This window comes from Centropristis striata, chromosome 23 (genome assembly GCF_030273125.1).
Source record: "Centropristis striata isolate RG_2023a ecotype Rhode Island chromosome 23, C.striata_1.0, whole genome shotgun sequence".
NCBI classification, from domain to species: domain Eukaryota; kingdom Metazoa; phylum Chordata; class Actinopteri; order Perciformes; family Serranidae; genus Centropristis; species Centropristis striata.
This window is the reverse complement of record NC_081539.1, coordinates 8,134,387-8,157,327: the sequence shown is the minus strand read 5'-3', so window position 1 is coordinate 8,157,327 and position 22,941 is coordinate 8,134,387.

The following is a 22,941-nucleotide window of genomic DNA, read 5'->3' as shown; positions in this document are numbered from 1 at the left end:
CATATGCAGTCAAATTGAGTTGTTGATGGGACAGAGGACTGGAAGACAGCGATAAATAATTGTTCTATTTGCTTTTCCAATTTGTGGAATCTGCCGTGTAAATCGCATTGCTCCAGATGCAAGCACACCTGGCTTTTATATAAATTGGGAGATGGCACTCAAAACACACCTATGAGCAATTTAGAGCCTAAATACAAGCCCTCTGCACTAAGATTATGGGCTATTTAACTTGCAAGAGTGCAGGACATGCACTTGCTTTTCCACTTCAGACCATACGCTTTAGATTGTTTAAATAGTGTGTCAGTGTTATTTCTGTTGACATAATCATGTACTATGAGTTCTCAGTATTATGGATTGTAAAGGCCTTGATATTGTCATTCTGGCCATGCCTATAGGTTTATAATATTAGCTTTTATTTGTGAAAATGATGAAAAATTGACAGTCACACAACCCCTTGCAACTGATCATCTTTGCCTCCAAGTGAAAGGGCTGTATGCTGACTTTAATGTCATTAGCTGGACAACTTTCATCAAGGGCGCCCTTCAGTCATACCATTAAGTGAACTGGTTTTAATTGAATTGCCTTCTGCTACAAGTCCTGCATGGGCACTGGTTTCTCTGGAGAAAATGCGATGAGTGAATTATAAATGCCTGTAGAATAAGAGGTCCAGTGGTAATATTACATTTCAGTTTAAGTCTTCGGGATAATGAGCTTAGGTTTAAGAGCAACGAGCCAGCCGGTACTAGAGTGACAGTACTGGAAGAAGCAGAGGAACTCCTGGGATACAACTTCTTAAATCCTCATCTCTTTTATGTCAGAACTTTACTCACACTTGAAGTAGATACAAGCATGGTTCAGAAAGGCATTTAAATGGAACATTAGCAATTTATCACACTTCTCTTCGGTTAAACTAACTGAAGTTTTAAATAAGGAATGGCAGCTGCACAGTGCACTGTGTCTCCAAGGTGTGTCATTTAAATACTTATTTTTGGATCCAACTCAAATAAATTGTTTGATATCAAGGCAAACTTTGAGTGGACTCGTGGACTAAACAGAAATTACTCTGGAAGCGCTATGGAGGACAGTTTCCTAATGACATGATAAATGCCTGGTTTCTTTAGAAAGATGATGGATTTACACTCCAGTAGGCTTGGATGGTTTTTAGTTATTTGTTTCATACCATCGTACCTTCCTGATATTTCACTGGGGTATAAGGTATATGTGTTAAAACCAAACATTTGTAAGAACAATTTGTAATTTGTAGCATGTATGATATTGCCTAGCTTACAACTGTGTATCTAATATGCAATTAGCTTAGCTTATTCCTGCTGGATTTAAATACTTAAAGCAAAACATTGGCAATAATTGACTGGCTGTGTGTCACTGCAGCACGACTAGTCCATGCACAGGACCTGGCCTCCAAACCTCCAGTGCACAGATATCCAAGCCCATCCGTGCTGCATAAAAATCATGATGAAATTAGCAAGTTAGCTTGCTAACTAGCCAGCCACTAATCTTTTATAAAGCCTAACTAGGAAGATATAGCACAGCACAGATAGCACAGATATCCAAGCCCATCCGTGCTGCATAAAAATCATGATGAAATTAGCAAATTAGCTTGCTAACTAGCCAGCCACTAATCTTTTATAAAGCCTAACTAGGAATGTTTTTGCCCTTTACCTAGGTCAGTGGTTTTTGTAGCCCTAATTCACTTACATCCGTGAACCGTACATGTAGTATGTATGATGACGTGTGTGCTCCACTCTGTTCCGAGAGCCGTGCAAGCTAGGTCGCTAATTAGCAATCCACTAAATGAGTAAAATTTAAAAACTTCATGCTTCATCCACACACACTCATGTAGGAAAGCACACTGCTATTGCCAGATTTTTTTGGGCTTAATTTTCATCAGTGTAACATTTAAGCAATTTTGACTTAGCAAGTGAGCTAACTAGCCAGCCGTCCACTAGTTAACACACTTTCATGCCACACTGGTTACAGGAAAGGAACCCAAGAGGTCAGGGGTCAGTGGCAGTACTGGGTCCAACAACGGTCCCTCTACTCCCCATCAGATTTCTAAAAGCTAGCTAACTGGAGTATCAACGCAGCTGTTGTCAATGTTGCGTCGAGTCATGGTGAAATAAGCGGGCTAGCGCGCTATTTAGCCAGTCACCAAATTAGTAAAATTTAATGGCAGGTTGCTAAAAGCTAGCTAACAAGAGTATCCACGCAAGCTGTGTCGAAGCTTCAGTAATACACAAGTGGGCTTGGTTTTATTTTCTGTGGGAAAGGAAAATGGTGCCTATTCCACCAGTAGAGACTGACCTCTGGTGGTGCTGCTGTGCACTGCAATGCATCGCCTCAATGCAGCGTCTCACTATCAAAGAGGAGGGTCAGTATCTGACGCTAAATCATACTGTCTGGACTTCTATATACCCTGGTTTACAGTAATACAGTGAAAATGGGCATCATATATATATGAATGTGATGTGATATGTGTGTGTATGTTCACATTATACTTTCTTAAATCAAATGAAAAGACAAATTTCATGCACAAATGCACTCATCCCTCTATCAAGTCCATCACTTTAAAACACCTCAATGTGTAACATGAAGCATCATTGCTCTGCTACACAATATTTACTGTAGAAAGCTTTTCCCTGCTATATATATACATATATATATATAGTCTCTGTCCTCATACTGACAATGTAATCTGTTTGTAGATCAGCAGATGATGAGAGATACTATTATGAGTATTAAACTTTTTTGGGGACATCTGTGTCTTTATATAAACAGATGTTTCCTCTAATCCTTCTCTTTTTTTAAACTTTTTTTTACTAAATTCTTTTCCATCCTCCTCCATTTAGTCCTTGCTAAATCCAATGTTTCACTTCTCTTGATGCACCACCATGTCTTCCGTAGCGCGCACGCACACACACACACACACACACACACACGAACACACACACACACACAAACACAGAGACACACAATGTCCCCAACATCTCCTCAGTATGTAGTTTGTAGCAGTGATGAAAAGCTTTTATTTTTTACTTTTTTTTGTTGTTGCTTTTCTTCCTTAGTGCCTCGTACAACTTTATGTTTCTGTATTTATTTGTCTATTCAAAATAAAGTACTATTGTCACTATTTATTTCATGTGCAAGATTTTTGGATTTGGATTTTTTTTTTGAAAACATTCCTTGTTGAGAATAGTACATCTTTTTTCTTCTTCTTCTTCTCTTAATCAAATGAACATTGATGGAGAAAAATAAAGAATGCATTTTCTTTCAAATACATCATTATTGTCTAAACATGGCAATAAACCCATTTCTTAAACGCCAAAATGCAAAAAGATGAAAACATGTTCTGCAGATATCTAAGGCAGCTGCACAGTATTTAAGCAGTCACAGGCAACCATTGCTACCACTGACATAGAGTCCCTTGGGGAAATGCAGCGATAAAAACACAGCATTTCATCTCCCAACCTTATCCAGCAACTAATGGTATTCTAATTCTGTTTAACACCAGAAGAGAAACAGAAACAACAAGAACCATGGGAACTCGGAGGAACGTACCTATGTTAATGAAGCAACTTCAGAGTCTTTTCAATAGAGACCACTAATGAGACATGGATTGGCAGAGGGGATTGTTATGCGTTTGAAATGCTAATTAAATGTAGAAATGAAATTACAGTTTGGTCACATGGCAATACTAAGACAGTACAGTGAAGCCTCTACTAATATGAACGCGGTCGCAAGAGATGGGCAAAGTTAAAGAACAACAACAATATGAACCATATTTTCGCTTCTATGAGCAGGGGATTTGTGAATGATTCAAAAGGCGAGGACAAAGTTCAAATCAGTGGCAGATAAGCTCCTTTGACAGAGGCTAGATCTTAAGTTTAAATTGGGTGGCGGCTGGGTCGCTAAAAAGTCATTCATATCCACGCTGCAATGAGATAAACACTAAAGAGATCACAGCAGCCCAATCTATTCCTTTAAAAGTGAATCCATTATGGGGTTGGAACAGACACAGCTGGCATGTGTTCATCCGCGTTTAGCTGCTCAGGCTGATGTGGGCATATGCTGCCTCTGTAGACTGTTAGTTTTACTGTCAGTTTATCAATGGAACAATGCTGTGTGTGTACCAATACAATATAGCAGATGTAACGGGAGAATGTGTGCTTGACCAGGCCAATAAGAAGTTTTAATAGGATACTGCACAGGGCAGGGGCGCAGATGGGATTTATGAACTGGGGGGGACGAAGCTGTCAGCTAATAATTTCAACTCAATGAGTTATTTTTCCACTCCATGCCTGAACCCAAGTATGTTTTATTTAAACATTTTTAACGAACTGGAGTGTAAACAACAATCAACATAGTTACATAAATAAAAATAAGTTTGTACATGAAATTTCCAGTGCAGCCAAACAAATTTACTGACTTGAAGCTGACTCAGTGAAGGACCCAAAAACATCTCTCCTTCTTTTATTAGCCTGAACATACTGCTGGGTAATTCCTTGTCTGTCCAGTCTGTCAAGCCTGTAGAACCAGTGTTTCCCACAGGGTTTTCTGAGACTATGATGGGGGGACCCAAACAAAGTAGGGAGGTCCGGGGGCATGGTCCCCCGGATAATTTTTTGCCCTAAAAGCCTAAATTTGGTGCCTCTCTCACATTCTTATGCCACTATTCCATCTTAATCATTGCATTTTTTAATGAATTATTGTAAAGGATAATAAGGGTTTTGTTTTATTTAAGGTGTCATATTTTGACAGTATTCTTGTAAATTCTGTGGTGGATTCTGCTAACACATCCATGTGCTCTTATTTTGAAAGCTACATGTGTTTGCCTTTATTTTTGGAGGCTGGTCTTCTTACCGTAACGCCTTATGATGTGTTCAATTTACACTGAAAGTCGGAACTTGTAGCTCCGGACAATGTCGAAAATTACGAAATTTGTGTAGACCTTGAACGCACCATTAGTCAGACTACACAAACGGCGGACTCTATGTGCGCTGCAATGTTAATTTGTCTAACTTACGGAACATTTATCCTCTGTTTTACCAGCAATGTTTGTCACCTTATGTAGGCAAAGTGGGGGGGACGGATCGGGATCACTATGAATCCTGCCCCTAGTGCCATCTGCGTGCATGGCACAGGGTATTGATATTACACTTAAGCATGTTTTAGGGGGAAAAGTACTGACTTAAACATTTTTTTGTGTTTTTACATTACTTAGGGCTCTTGTTAGGGATCCTACACAATGCACTAAATTATATATATATTTATATATATATATATATATATATATATATATATATATATATATATATTCTTATTTTAACTCCTCCTCTTGCACAATTTGAAAAAACACCAGTCACATCATTGAATTTTAATTTTTTTTAATTTTTAATTTTTTCTTTATACCTCTTTTCGTTGCATTTTCTATTTATTTGTTGTTATAATAATTTTTTTTGTTCTCTTTTTTGTTTTGCTGCCTTTTGCACCATCTAAAGAGACCTGCATGCTGTACATATGACCCAAAAAATTAAAAATTCAATGAAAAATGCTTGAATACCTCAATTAGCAGTGAGGTTAAGCCCATATGACTGGAATTGAGACATCATGTATAATTATTGACTTGTTTGTTTGACCAAATAACAATATAGTCTTTCAGTTTTGGAGAAATTCTGGTCTAGTTCTACTACTCTAATATTTTTTCACTGGACCTGCAGTCCTGTGTGTGTATTCATTCAGACTGGATGATACAATATTCATGTTAATTAGCTGAAGTTTAGGACCAGCAACCTTTTTGTAATGGGAGGAAGAAAAACAGCTTCCATGACCCATGCTTATTGTTTGACCTCTTGGTTTGATTTCCGATTAGGGGAGAGATAAAAAAAAATCTTGATTGTTCCACTTTCACAATTACTGTTTGAAAACATTTCAAATCATAAACTGCCTTTTGAAAGATTACAAAAATTAATTGAGCTCTGAAGCAATTTCTGCGCTTCTGTGTTTGGCATTTGCTCTGAACATAAAAAGCATCTTGGTAATGTATAGTAGTTAAGAGAGGGACATGGTCAACCAATTTAGTTCGCCATGGTTTAAATGCTACTTCAGATAAGGGAAGATAAGATGAGCTATTGATCTTTGTGTAAAAAAAAAAAAAAGAAAAAGGTCATTGCAGAAACAAAGGATAGTGAGTTAGAACAAACGAAAAAGCCGTATTGAATGAGAATGGAAAAGTTATACATGGTATTGATGCATTAAATGAAATATTTAACAATACTTGTTAAAGTTCTTATTTATTATTGTAGTTTTATTTATTTATTAAGGTTGGTTTTGTGATTTTGTTGTCTTTTTTTATTATTTTTATTATTTTTACTGTGTTTGTCCATTGGTGATTTATGTTGTGTTTTGTTTAAATTAACAAAAAATTAAAAATAAAATAAAAAATATACATATATATATATTTAACAATACTTTATAGTGAGAATGTAATGTTGCCCTGTAGAACAGACAAACACTACAAATAGTTTCACATGTGGAGGAGTGAGGCAGCTAAAAGAGCAAGGCCACTGCACAATGTGCCATTGTCTGCTGGCAAGCTTTTCAAAACAGCACATTCAGTGGAGCTTACAGGTCACAGGGGTCAAGCAAGTCATCTCTGCACTGTCATAACTGCTTCCCCAGTAGGAAGCACTATGTGAATTAGCCCAATAAATGGTCTGCAGGGACAGCCTTCATGATTGCAAGAGAAAGGAGGGAGCGTGCACGAGACAGATTCAGCATGTGAGTGCAAGACCGTGATTAAAGCGGAGGGAAAGCTACAGAGGTGTTTTTCTCACATCTCGTGATGCACACATTGATAGAAAGGTTAAGAGATTAAATAGATGACAATAGCTTCCTGATAAGAAACGACAGCCTCGCCTGCTTATAAATATAAGACCCCCGAGTCAAGTGCAACTCTGTCAAGCAGAACGTCGTTCACCCCGCCTGAAGAGCGTCCGCATCGATTCTGCTCGCCATTGACGACGCATACAAACAACACGGTGCAGCTTCCCACCTTGTCAATGAGAATTTGACAGGAGGTTATGATGACTGATGCTGCCGTCTTGTCAAATTAACATGACGTGGAGTTCATCTGCCTTGTGCAAGCTCGGCAGCTTTTAATGATATCAGAAATGTCAAACTGTTGGCTTACTAGTTGACATTTCTGGGATCTGCACGTTTTTTTTCCTGACGCAATCTTGGAACCCATTGGCTGACATTCTGGGTAACGGACAGTATTTCTGGGGTTCTGGTCTAATATCACAGAAAATATCTGAACACCAGTTGTTGTGGCCAAGACTTCCTCTTCCCTGCTCTGGTGATTTGATGGGAAGTTATGAATACTGAAGCTGCCGTCTTGTCAAATTAACATGACATGGAGTTCATCTGCCATGTACGAGCTCAGCAGATGATGTTAGTTGTGTCATTTTTAGAGACACAGCCTTTAAGTATTTCAAAATCTGTTAGCTTACAATAAATTGCCATTTTGACATTTTTGGCAAATCTGCATGTTGCTTTTGTAATGCAGTCAAAAATGAGAATATCTTTACCACTCAACAATATAAAACAATATATCTTTTGAAACAATCTCAGAACCTATTGGCTGTAAGTCTAATGATGAGGGCTGTTAGAAAGACCAAGCTGTTCATGGTTTGTCAACTTGTTTATTGAACTAAGTTACATTCAGTTTCCATATGTTCCACGCTCTTGAACTCTGTTCCGAAGCTACTGAATGCACCATACTTGTGTGAATTGCCGTGCTGTGAATGATAGTTCTGTTGATACATCGGCGGATAGATTGCAATTTACTTCACCTGTACCTGCCTGGTTTAATGCTGTGTGTAAATGCCAGAAGGTGAGTCTAATGACGTTATACTGTCAGTTGGATGTTAAGTTGCTAGTGTGTTGTTGAAGCTAATAAGCTAAGTCATGCTGTCAGTGTGCCTCGTGTGAGGTGATTGGTTTATATGATCCGTATGATATACTTGAGTGCTGAAAACAGTCCTTTGTAAGCTTAGTTATCTCATTATGTTTGTGTATCATTTATGGTGTACTAATTATTACTTTGTATTCTTATTACAGACCACAGTCAAATAAATCAACCTTAATCAGGACATCTGTATACATGTTCTTCAACAGGAACACAAACCCTACACCTTGCTGCTCTAAACCAGTTAAATTCCTAGGGGCAACCCCTCTCATTTTTAAGGGCAATGGCTAATATTTCTCAGGTTCTGGTGCAGCCAGATAATGTCTCAATATATATATATATTTTTTGCCAAGACTACTTCTTCCATGTGCTGGTCACTATTTACAGTCTGATTAGCAACTTTATTGATCAATATTGTGCCTTTTTTTTTAGGTCCAGATGACATTTCAGCTTTTCTCAATAAGCAGATATGCATATGACTACAGATGCATTTAAAATAAGCAGCTAATAAGAAGTAGAATTGTTAGCAATAGCCGGGTGGGTCACCAAATGTGTTTTTGGTCTCCACATATTATACATATTGAACACACACACACACAGTACATACTGCTCATTGAACTGCATCACATCAGGATCTTTTACTTTTTTAAAACCTCTACTTAGAACCTCTCCTGTCCTCTCTCCTCCGCTCTGTGTAAATAGATTTTCAGTGAGTATTTGTCACATGACCAGCAGAATCAATCATGGCTTCACAGTGTTGCTGAGGAGCAGAATTGAATGTTTTTTAACATAATCTAGTTATTACAAATGTCTTATTTTTGGCAACATTTTAAATGAGACGAAGAATAAAGTGATTTTGACAGAAATATCACAATTTTAAGCTTCTTTTTGGTTACTTTTTCTACCGGAAACTTTTGTAACCTATGATCCGTTTGAGGACTGACAGAAAGTTCAAATTTGTAGAATTTCTTTCTATGATAAACTGTGTATTTTTAGCGATCTTTTAAAGAAAACATTCTTTTTTAAACCTGTTTACCTTTATTCAACCAAAGCCTGCTCATACATGATTGGTCAATAATCACGGTACAAATGGAAAACAGGACACTTTCTCTACCAAAATATTCTCCTGTTACCTATAGATTCTGCATCCATATGCGGATATCTGTTTAAGGGAGATTAAATATGAAAAAATAAATCCAGCAGGCACTTAGCTTAGCCTGGAAAATCACTGCTCCAGGCCAACAAACCAGATTAAGACCTCCTGGTAGGCGGATTTTGTTACCTTTGACAAAATCTGTCCAGCACAACATGGAAAAAACATTCCCATGTTCCCAGTCTTAATGCTAAACTAAGCTAAGCTAAGCTACCTGGAGTTTTGTATCCCATGCATAGATATGAGAACGCTAAAATAAGCCAATAAAGTAAATCAGCACAACATGGGAAAAACATTCCCATGTTCCCAGTTTTAATGCTACGCTAAGATAAGCTAAGCTACCTGGAATTTTATATCCCATGCATAGAGATGAGAACGCTAAAATAAGCCAATAAAGTAAATCAGCCTGTTTCCCAAAAGGTCTAACTATTCCTTTAATTCACATCTCTGCTTGAAATAGGGCTTACACTAGGTTAAACTTTAAAATGATTTCAATTTAATTTGATGGTTGAAAGAAGATCAATAATGCTGATGCGATCAGATGTTAATGTTTGTGCCAAATGTCACTTGGACTGAGACGCGGGCTCAAAGTGTTTGGCAGAAATCGACTGTGAAAACATTACCACTACTTTGTGGGCGGTGGGCTGAGTTACGACCACAGCTTATCAGGCTCTAACTCCTCTACATCTATACTCTGTGAACTCTGGAAAACCTCATCGTTTCTGTGCTTAAACTTTTCAGTTGACTTGCAGATTAAATAACAAGGAAATCACATCCCCAATTGGGGATAAACACAGTTAAATCTTCCAGAAGTACTGCTTGTCCTCTCAGGAGACAGAGGCTGTGCAGCAGTGTGAGCGCCGCAGCTCGTGACACCACACATCTCTGTTCAGTTGTCGTAACAAGAAGAAGCAGCTACCTGCCATTTTAATTGCATTTCTCACTTTTGACTAATCACGGGAGACACAGTGGCCCTCTGGGCAGCCAGCCAGCTGGAGCAGAAGGACACTATGTGTCAAATTTATTCCCTGGCAACAAAAACCACTGCAACAACAGAGGAAACTGCCCCTCCCAAATAAAATGTGTTAATTTTATCTCTGGTGTTTATTGTGATTAGATTTTCCGACATGTCCTTTGGTACACATTTACAAAGTGTGGAAGGAACAAGGGAACATTACTTTGGGAATAAAATTTTTTCTTGATGATAATTCAAGATTTCTCATTTAGTTACGGTACTAATTTATATTAGATAACCCACGAAATGAAGACAATAACTAAATACATGAGTCACAAAGTAATTAAACTGTGTCAGGGAGATGTTAATTCAGCACATGAGCCTGTGTGTACAGTATATTGAATTGCAGTACAATGTGTGGACAAAATATGAGAATTACCAACAACGTGAAGTAACTCCTCTTATACAAGCATTAGAAGATACGCCTGGATATCATACTGAATCCCAGAAAGCAGTTTCAGGGCTTTTGTTGGTATTTTTACATTTTACTCACTGTGGGCTTCTAATTTACTGCAGTATGTGCAATATATATATGTATATATATATATATATATATATATATATATATATATATATAAAAGCCCATCATGTCTATGGAATTAGCAGTCATGGCATGAATCTGCGACAACTCAAAAATGTCTTTTTTCCAGTATAAAACAGTTATAATGAATAATGATGATAATGAAAAAAGGAAGAAAACATATATTTGTAAGGAAATAAATTGAATTGAAAATGGGTATCTACATACGATACATACTGAACTATTTGCCTTTTTAAAAAAAAACACTTACAACGTCTCCTGTCCTCTCTCCTCTGTTCTGTGTAAATAGATTTTCTGTGAATATTTGTCATGTGACTGTTCCTTTCAGCAGAATCAGAAGAATCAGAAGAATTTAAATGAGACATGTAGAATAAAGTGATTGTGACAGAAATATTGCTACCGGAAACTTTCGTAACCTATGATCCATTCAAGGACTGTCAAGTTTAAATTTGTACAGTTTCTTTCTATGATAAACTGTATTTTTAGTGATCTTTTAAATAAAACATTCTTTTTAAACCTGTCAGTGGGTTGGTTGGGTTAAATTACCTTTATATTTTACTGTATCATAAATTTAGGGGGGTTTCCGCTTTTATTTTGCTCAGTTTGAATGAATTCAAATGAAGGAGTCAATAATTTGGTAAAAGTTTAATTAAAGTAAAGGTGTACCATTCATTGGCTTTATATTAGATAATACACAGTTTTTATTAAGTTCTTGGAAGACACTAGCTTTTATTCCATCTTTGGTTTTGTTGTTGTTTATTTTCATGGTTTTTCTGTTGATGATGAGATACTTAAATGGCATTAAAGACTGGCCTGTAACTGATCTCCTTTGAGAGACCATAACACCCATGGAAAAAAGTTTTCTGTTAGCATTACTGTGGTCAGTCATCAATAATCTACAAAATGATTCAATTTAGTGAAGCCATTATCTTTCACAGTGAATTAGCCCAAGGGGAGACTTATTCTTTTTCTATAACCAGCAATCTATAGGCCCCTAGCCATGGCATTAAAAAAAAAAGGGGCCATCTAAATCAATGTTTTCTGACATCTGTGTCCATAGAGTGCTCTGTGGCGCCATATGTATTAATGGAGTTTGTTTGCCTCAGAGCACTTTTCATTTTCCAGCTGTGATTGTCACACAGTGGTGTTGCTGTCTGTTTGCGATGTGCTGATAGGACAGATCTGAGATAGATATCCCCCCAACTGCACGCCTCAGAGGCCGACCCGCACAGCAGCTAGAAAGGGCTCACCCCTGCCACCTCCATAAATGCTGGCGTTGCAGAGGCATCACGGAGGAGTAATCTCTAAGCTGAAAAAAAGAAAATGCCCACATGTGCCAGATCGCCTCATTCAAAGGCTCGCACATACAGCGGTAGCAAGTGAACGCGGCTCTTTAGGGTGTAATTACATTCTGTTCTGTTCTGGGATATCTATAGAGCAATTATGTTTCCAAACAAAACACTGTTATTGCAGTATTGTGTGCAGATTGCTGTCCTCGGAGATGATACAGCAGCTTACAGTAAATTAATTGGATGGACGGACCGTGGAGGGGAGATGTGTCTAATGTGTGTAAAACACTAGGTATTTCTGTTGTTTTGATAATTAATCTTCGAGGAATTTTCTCGCCAGTTATTTTTAGGCTCCTCATTATTCTGCCAACCCAAGGTCACGCTAACGAACCGCTAAGTGACTCACCGTTATAGCCAGTCCCTCCACTTAACAGTCAACTTATCATGAGTTTCAATTTCCTAATTATGGTTACCATTAGTATTCCGCGGCCGAGCCTTAATCTGATGGGGAGCTGTTTTACTCTGTTGACCACGCAGCCTCTTCTGGCCTCAAGTAGCTCTACGGCGTGACATATTTCGAGAGCCAGACACAGTTGCATCTGTTCGAATAAAAACAATGAAAATATGTTGGTTTGTTTCTAAAGTTTGCTAAAGTTTAAAGACAGCAAAAAAACACATTTGGAAAGAAAAGAAGTGCTTACTGCAGCCGTTTTACTCTGAAATGAGAGTGAAGGTGGGTCTTGAATTCACTTTGATCTTATTGAGCAGCTCAGTGTTCGGACTGACAGCGTTTTCATAATTAAAACCTCACGCAGATTCAAGCTGACCTGCAAAAATAAGTTGCACAAAAGTCTTTGGCTCATAGAAATAACTGTCTGTTGTCTGATTTAAAGCCAATGAATGGTTCACCTTTACTTTAATTAAAACATGTACCAAATTACTGACTCCTTCATTTGAATTTATTCAAACTGAGCAAAATAAAAGCGGAAAAGCCCCCTAAAATTATGATACAGTAAAATATAAAAGCCATTTAACCCCACCAACCCACTGACATGTTTAAAAATAATGTTATCTAATACAGTTTATCATAGAAAGAAACTGTACAAATTAAAACTTTCTGACAGTCCTTGAATGGATCATAGGTTACGAAAGTTTCCGGTAGCAAACGGAACCAAAAACAAGCTTAAAATTGTGATATTTCTGTCAAAATCACTTTATTCTACATGTCTTATTTAAAATGTTGCCAAAAATAAACAGTTTGGAATAACCAGATCCTGTTAACAACATTAAATGTTGCGACAAAATATGTTGGTTTATTTCTAAAGTTGCTAAAGTTTAAAGACAGCAAAAAAACACATTTGGAAACAAAAGAAGTGCTTACTGCAGCCGTTTTACTCTGAAATGAGAGTGAAGGTGGGTCTTGAATTCACTTTGATCTTATTGAGCAGCTTAGTGTTCGGACTGACAGCATTTTCATAATTAAAACCTCACGCAGATTCAAGCTGACCTGCAAATAAGTTGCACAAAAGTCTAAAAAAACAAAAAGTTTTTCTTGATTAAAAGTTATGCATCCAAGCTCCAGCTCTATCATGCTGTATTTGTTATTTAATAACTTTTTTGCAAAATGTGCGATATTTAAGGTCTTTGAATTCCCTTTGTGTTTAAATGCAGCTTTATAAATAAACTTCCCCTGCTTGGCCTAATGAGTGTTCCTCTGGTTGCACATTTGCATTGCCAAGCATTAAGCTGATGTCCTTGTCCACAGTGTCTAATGTGAGTGAGCAAAGAATGGCTCAGTTTCTTGCTTTAGGATATTTCATCGTGACTCATTGCTGTCGATGGACACTTTGCTTGTTGCTGATGATTCATGACAAAGTGCTGCCTTGAAATATGTTCTATAAAGCCCTGAGCCTCCGAGCTAAACCATGAAGTTTAAACACTGCACAAACAGAAAGACAGACAGGAAATCATTCAGTTTTTTTGTTAGAATAACAACAGTAATGTTGAAAACTGCAAAGACAGGAAGTTACAGGAGGTCAGCTCATGGCAGAGTTGTCACACTGCTCACAACTCAAAAAACCAGAGGGCACAATAAAACGTGCCACTTCCTGTGTCGAGGTCAGCTTCCTGTTTACACACAGCTCTCACATCAGGTTAAAACGACCTTGTCCGATGTGTTTTACGGATAAACTTTGAGAGAGAAAAAACACTGCACACTGTGTACCAGAATTAATGATACACATGTGCAACACCATCTCTCTAACAGAGAGAAAATAATGCGTTTGATGCATTCAGCGAACCTGGAAACCAGTCAAATCTGTCGAGCTTGTGTTATTTTCTCTGGCAGATGTATCTGGTTACTTTCCCATTCAGACAGATTTACACCCGGGGTGGCCTCCGCCGTGCCAATCACAACCGTTTATCTCATACGGCGGGTTCGATAGGATGACTGACATCCTGCACAACTCACCAAACTCGGATCAAACTGTCAAACTATGCAGCGCTGATCAAATAAGAATCAAGATGCTGTCAGCGCATTGCATATTTCTCACCTCTCACCTCAAAACTAGAAACACATTTTTAGCTGTATTTTTAGAACGTTTGTGACCAGGCCAGGAAAATGGGCTTAAAGGGCTCACGATTCATTACTCTGATTGGTTGGGGTCAGTTGTGGAATGTAACTCAGTACATTTACTGTACTTAAGTACAATTTTGAGGTACTTTACTTGAGTATTTCTACATTTGTAGCTTTATACTCCTACTTTACTACATTTTAAGGGCAAATATTGTAATTCTTACTCCACTTCATATATAGCTGACAGCTTTAGTTACTTTTCAGGCCGAGATTTATGGATAAACCAAAGGAAACGAAGGCATTCTGACCTCTTTTGAATCTCGCACCCTACAACACTAAAAAAACTAAACTCAAACTAAGCATTTTCAAAAAATAACAACTAAGCTAAAACTAGCAAACTCACTCGAAAAACTAATTAAAACTAACTGAATTTGAAAAGAAAAATTCACTATGAAATTGGTGCATTGTTGCATTTAGTTTTTTTCTGTTCAAGGTTCTAAAACTGTGTCTAAAAAGAATGTGTCATGCTCTTGTTTGCTAAAATACATTGTTATACTCTAATTATACTATATATAATTAATGGTAGGCGACATAAACGGCTTAAACTGGTGCAATGGACTCTAATATTTTATTTATCTAAATGATATAACATGAAAAAACCCAATACAAATATAACAGTTTGTTTAAACTCGTAAGGCACTGAGGTTTCCCTCATTTACAGTGACAACAAGTACATTTACCAACAGTACATACATAAAAATTCAAATTACAGATAATAGACAAGAAAAATTAATAAGTCGAATACTATTTAAAATGACCAAAGAAATTCTGTAATCAAGCTAAGTAATTGAAAAAATGTTATGGGTGTATTGATCCTCAGTATAAGCGAGATTTATCATAATCAATTTAAAGTGATAAGGCATGTAAATTTTACGCAAAATAATATTAAATCGTTAAAATGAGCCCTACATTGACAACAATAAAATGCTGCTCGCATAAATGCATCAATAATAAAATAATCGAATAATATATTTAGAACATATAAAAGAAACTGAGCGAGTCCATTCTGCATAACAAGTACTTTTACTTTCGATACTTTAAGTACATTTTGATGCTGATACTTTTGTACTTTTACTGAAGTAAGTTTTGAACGCAGGACTTTTATTCGTAGTGGAGTCATTTGACAGTGTGGTATTAGTACTTTTACTGAAGTAAGGGATCTGAATACTTCTTCCACCACTGGTTGGAGTTCTCTTTGGAGTGATTTTGGTTTGCACTAATCAATAAAAGCCTGAAAATAATAAATGACCTGAGAGGTTTCAGACTAGTGCACATTTGGGAATACCAAGGAAGTTGGTGAAACTTTGAAGTGGAAAAGGAGTGGATGTAGCCACCATTACATCACCCATTGGTTTATTGAAGACCATTAGAAGCCTTGAGTTTGGCATTTTGGCTGGTATTTGGGGTTTTTTGAAGGCAGAACTGAAATAAAAATAAAAACGAGAGTTTAAAAAAAATGATAACTAACTGAAACTGTATTGTGTGGTCATAAAACTAACTAAAATTATAGTAAAAATGACCCTTGTATTGTCTTTGTCAACTTTTTTCATACATAATCCAGTGTTTCTATTTATCCACCGCTGAGTGTGTGTATTCCTGTTTTGTGGGCTTCCGAGAGAAGTGTGAGTGAAATTACCATAATAACACCATATTGGCTGTAAATAGCAACTTCTCAGCTGTCAGAAAACATTTGAATTTGCCCGATAGCGCAAACCGTTTAGTTAAAAGTGTTGCCGGTGCAACACTGTAAGCTTTGGATGTTGTGCTTTCACTGTGTGCAAGTGAAAGTCTTAAATTAAACCATGATATTACAAATCACTTTTTTTTCTTTTGCGGTGGTGCTGAAAATCCAGTAGCACAAAATACATGTAGGGCCAACACTGCATAACCCATATTGGTTGATATGAAATATATTTATTTAGCTCCAACTATATAGCTGCTGGCTACATGGTGTTGTAGTGGTTAGCGCTCTCGCCTCAGCAACAGGGAAACCTGCAGCTCTTCTGTGTGGAGTTTATATGTTCTCCCCGTGTCAGCGTGTTCTCTCCGGGTACTCCGGCTTCCTCCCACAGTCCAAAAACATGCACTTAGGTTTAATTGGTGACTCTAAATTGCCCATAGGTGTGAATGACAGTGTGATTGTCTGTCTCTATGTGTCAGCCCTGCGATAGTCTGGAGACCTTTCCAGGGTGTAGCCCGCCTCTCGCCCAATGTCAGCTGGCCAGCGGTTAAGGATAATGATTGTAAATATTGCTTTCTTTTATTGTTATTTGTTTTTCTTTTCTTGATTCCTTTAAAATGAATGATATAATTATCATTCATTTATTGTAAACATTGCTTTCCTTACTGTTATCTTTTTTTTATTATTATTCTGACGCTTGCTTGGGCAATTATGTACAGTGTTGCGTCATGCCAATAAAGCCAATTGAATTGAATTGAATTGATAATGAATGAATGAATAAATAGCTGCTGGTTAGTGAACATGCAGGAACACATGGTAAATATGTTTACTGAGACTGGGATATCTAAACTCCAACCAAAATTCAAAACACCTGGAACATTAAGAGTTAATAATCTTATTGGGGCTAAGATGGATAAACCAAAGGAAATGAAGGCATTCTGACCTCTTTGAATCTCGTACCCAACATTTAGCCCATTACAAAAAAACTAAAACTAACACTAAAACTACGAACAACTAACACTGAAACTAATAAAAACTAAACTAAAACTAAGCAAAACGAAACTAATGCTAGCAAACTCACTCTAAAAACGAATTAAAACTAACTGAATTTGAGAACAAAAATTCACAACGAAATTAAAACTAAAACTAATGAAAAATCCAAAACTATTATAACCTTGTTGTGCACAGGTTACCAGCCCAACAGGCCAAGTACAGTTGCTATAGCAGATGCTAAGTTACAAGCTAATGCTAGCACTTGCTAGTTAGCTTGGTTAGCAAGGTGTATCAGTAATGCACATAAACTGTAAGACCGGCTTAAAACCAAATGTACACAGGAGGAGAAAAAAACAAAACAATCCTGAACAAAACATTTAGCCAGAATGTAACAATTAATTTTCATGAACGTAATGGATCTAACTATTCAGACAAAAACACAGACAGCAAACAAAAAACAAGTAAACAGATATTTAATTTGGATATGCACTGCTACACTTCCATCCTGATTGACAGGTCGCTGAGGTAGTGACTTCTCAAGCACAAGGTCATGCAGCACGCCTTCCTTTATCATCTGTTTTATTCTGAATGGGATCATAATTTACAAAATGAACATCATCATCAGCTGTATTGAAAAAGACTAGAAACATGTGATAAAGACCATAAAATCATTCAGAAAATATTTACTGATAATGGGTATTTATTAATAAATCAAGTGAGTAGGGCCATTTTTCTCATTGACTTCTATACAGATAGGACTATGCAGCTGGCCATTTGATAAAATGCAGGTTCAAGGCAGTTTTCAGGCCTTGGAGATGCTCCTTTGATACGACTCTATTTTAATGAGTGCACTTATTAAGCAGCTCTATTACCCAAAAAGCAGCTTCAAGTATTTTCCTTCATCTTATCTTAAATGACTGTCTTTTGTAGTGTCGGTCAGCGCTGCCAACCCCTTTTTATTTTTTTCTGAATGTGTTGGCAGTGATTTTAAGGCACTAACAGCTGGTGGTGCTTGGGCTTGGTCGTTTTGAAGTCGGCCTAAGAACTTGAGTGTGATGTGGGCATCCCTTTTTCTTTTTTCTTTTTTTTTTGGTCACCACAGGTGCATTTCAATAAATTAGAATATCATTGAAAAGTCCATGTCCAGTAGTTCAAGTAAATAGCCCCAACCAAGTATTGAATGTATACAGATGGACATACTTTTCAGAGGCCAACATTTCCATATTAAACACTTTGAAATTGGTCTTTTGTAATATTAAAAAAATGAGGCACTGGATTTTAGGTCTTCATTATGTGTAAGCCCTAATCATTATAATTAGAAGAAATTAAATAAATTAAGACAGGAAATGTTTTAATCTGTGTGTAATGGATCTATGTAATTGTTGTTATTTCCACTCAGAGCCGGCCCAAGCCCCCATGGGGCCCTAAGCAGAATTCGATTTTGGGCCCTCTATTTCTGACAATAATATTGATTGTTAATAACAAGTTAATAACATAAATAATACCAATGCAATAATAATACAAATAATTCCAATAAATGAATGATGTCCAGGGTGTCACATATGGTTTTTAATCTCAAAATGTAGCACGTTCAAATACAAAAGAGACCTGGGGTTGTATAAATATATATATATTTTATTTTATTTTTATATATATATATATATATATATATGCCTCTGTTTACATATCTTTGATCATACAGAAATCATCACTCAAAAATCACTCACTCAAAAAATAAAAATAGAAATATATTATTGGTGTTATTATTGGTAATTGCTCTTGGGGGGTCCCTAGTGGCCACGAGGCCCTAAGCAGTCTCTTAGTTCGCTTATGCCTTGGGCCGGTTCTGTTTCCACTTTTTGAATTGAATTACTGACATAAATGAACTTTTCTATGATATTCTAATTTATTGAAATGCACTTGCAGTTGCTTTAAAAAATAAATGCAGCAACTTTAAACATTTCTATGCCATATCTATTCTTAAAAGATAAGCCTATCATCAGTCCTGAGTATTTTTCTTTTTTTTATTACTCCAGCGACAGGAGAGCAGAGCAGATCACACAGCCGGAAAGTTTGTGTCAGGATCGGGCCCAAGGACAGAGGGGCACATGTGGCTCCAGAGGCAAGGGTTGTCACCGCTCCACCACTGCAGGGAACTCTGTCAGTGCACGTAAATCACTCCAATTTATTCATGAATGCATTTTGGTGCATCGTTGCATTTCGTTTTTTTTTTTTAAAGGCTCTAAAACTGTGACAAAAAAGAATGTGTCATGCTCTTGTTTGCTAAAAAACATTGTTATACTCTAATTGTACTATATATAGTTAATGGTAGGCAACATAAACGGCTTGAACTGGTGCAATGGACTCTATTATTTTATTTGTCTAAATGATATAACGTGAAAAAACACCAATAAAAATATAACAGTAAACTCGTAAGGCACTGATATTTCCCTCATTTACAGTGACAACGAGTACATTTCCAACAGTACAGAAATAAAAATTAAAAATACAGATAATAGACAAAAAAAAAAATAAGTAGAATACTATTTAAAATGACCAAAGCTAAAAACAATTGCGGGAAAGTCTGTAATCAAGCTACGGAATTGAAAAAATGTTATGGGTGTATTGATCCTCGGTGTATATTGAGGATAATTCCAGGTGGCGGGGGCATTAAAACAAAAGGCTGACTTCCCAAGTTCAGTCAGCACACAGAGAAATGTGAGAGTAAACCAATTATTTGTTCGTGTCAAGTAGTATTCATGATTCCAATCAAGTAGTCTTGTTAAGCAGGGTTCTCTAACATAAACCGCAAAAGAGGTCATGTGTCAGTACCCCAAATTATGGCACATAGGTACGCATCGCAGCACATTCTAAAAATAGCACATATGTACGGCCCACGGTTGTAAAAAAGGCTTCAGTGCCTGTGGATTTATGTTGTAAAACCACTGACTTTAGGTTTTGGTCGAAAAACTTCTGGTAAGGCGTCATAAAAGACAGTTTAAATTACATAAAAAACGTAAGTTATGTTTAAAAAATATGATTCACGTAACTCATGTAAACACCGTAACTTAAGTTAAGAATGGTTTACTTTTGTTTTCACACGGGATGCAAATTTTGTTTTGTGAAATTTGTTTCCCGCTCTCCTGGGTGAAAGTCCGCTGCTTGTATGTTTCGTTAAAAATTATGATTCACGTAACTCATGTAAACAACATAACTTGTTTGACCCATCCACCTCCCCAACCTCCAACCAAAGATGCGGGAATCCACCCTTCTTTTTTTTTTTTTCAAGATTTTTGGGCATTTTTCATGCTTTATTAGATAGCGACAGACAGGGGAGACAGATGGGAAGGCCCGATTCAAACCTGGGACCCCCCCAGCAAGGACTCAGCCTTACCCCTAAATTCCACTGAATGCGTAACGGCTGCAGATCCGTCGGTGGAGCCGTTACGCATTCATTATAATCACTGTGTGAGATTTCAGCGAATCCGTATCCGCTGCGTAGTGAGTCCGACGTCTCACGGCCATCCGTCAGCCCTCCAACACTTGCGTAGAGCTTCTATTTTTGATGGATGACGGAGCACGGTGCATCAATTCATCACAGAGCAGATCGTTCGGGGCAGGAAGTCATGCACAGACACAGAACAAAACATCCGGTATATTTTCAAAATAAAATACCTCGGGTTCACGGCGGATTGTATTTCACAACTTGAAGACGTGATGATGGGCGGGGACAGACCTGAAGTCAACAGGTTAGAGGTTTTCACTCGTCTTTTCACCCCACTGACACCATGGATGAGGAGATGTTGATTCTGGAGGTCCAAAATCGTACAATTATCTATGACCCGTCACATCCTTTATATAAAGACAACCATAAAAAGGAAGTGGCTTGGAAAACCATAGCAGGAGAAAGGGAGTGGATTGGAAAGTTAGTAATATGGTCCAATAAATGTTGTTTGAAAGCAAATTATCTGTTCTTGTACATTAAACGAGACATTCTCTAGTTATACATGTAGAAAATCTGGTTATATGACTTGATTATGCGTGAATTTGCGAGATGTCGTGCGTCCTTGGGACTCCGCTGTCCGCAACAGTGTGAATCACAAACGGATCGGTGTGTGTTGACGGACTGCGGAGATACGCAGCCGTTGCGGACGGACCTGTTTCGGAGTCGCATCGCATCCAGTGGAATCCAAGGATCAGTCTTAGTGGTACATGCTCTACCAGTGTGAACTACCGGGACACCCCTGGGAATCCACCCTTTTAAACTTTGCTTGGCTGTCAATCACTACTACGTCAGTAAGATGGCGGCGGACGCATTTCATGGGACGTTGAAATATGGAGACATAGCTCGTTTTTCACTGTACACACAACCTATATTGTCATTTTTGACGGGAGAACAGGCTGGTCGGGAGGTACTTTTCCAGTAATGGCCTTAAAAATAAACAGGTACCATTGTTTCTTTCGCCTAAGAAATAATGCAATGTGCCAGAAAAAGTATTTTGGTCTCTTTTGATTCAAAGTAAAGACCAGATTCTTCTGACCAGTGAACCTTAAACTCACAACATGATTGTGTAGCGGGCTGTAAACTCTGTCAACATGCTTCTGGGTGCATAACAGTACTGTGGCTGATCTGATCCAGTGTGAACTGATCCAGCGTAGTCTCTGACAGAGCACTGCTGCTGGTGTTGTGTTGCTGACATGCTGCTGTCACATCAGCTGCACAACAGCAACGTGTCAAAAAGACTATATCTCAATTGTTGGAGGGCTCCACCTCTGCTCCCCAGCTAAAGTTTCAATCAACAGAGATGAACAAACATTGGGACCATTTGAAAACGCAGCAAACAAAAAGCACGAGTTGCATTTAAAAATTGCATTAAATCCGGATGCGAGTCTTGCAGGGGCGAATGTTTCTGCAAGCTGTGTAAAAAAAGGATAATGGTACTTTTGAAATTACAATAGCTTATACAACAATTTTATGAGTGGCCTAGCATGAAATTAGATCCTATTCAAGCCCTAAAACTGCATTATTGAATTTCATCTGTGCGATGGTGTCTCTCACAAGGCCCTGATGCTAGTGCAGGGCCAGATGTGATAGGAATGTAACTGATATGGTACAAGACTGCAGACACAGATTAACAAATTTAATCTGGATAATCAAATAATGTAAAATAAAGCCAGTGCTGCTAAACTGCATGCCTTGATGCAGATTGTTGCTTTGCAGAGCCCCACCCCTCCCCCTTGCAGTGTTGGTATAACCTTTAGCTGTGCCAACATCGCACTCTTGCTCATATTCTGTTTAGTTTCATCAGTATGCCGGGTCATGCACCTCTCCCCCTCTCTACCATCTGCCATAACATCCCAGTTTCAAACTGGATGAGCAGAGCAGTCGTATTTGTCCTCGAAATTGGTCACTTTACTGTTGTGAGGTGGGAGGGGTGAGCGGCTGGGGCTGTGGGGGGAGGACGAGGGGTGTGGTAATGGGTGCATATTGATGCATGATGAGTGTCCATATTACGCTAATGAACTGCAACAGCCCCTTTCATATGTTCCGCAGAATGAATTGTGGTTAGCGCTAATGGCAAAATTTTTGCATGGGGTAATGGCAGACTCCAAAACAGTTATCCCACTCCAGCAAACATTATGGATCAAG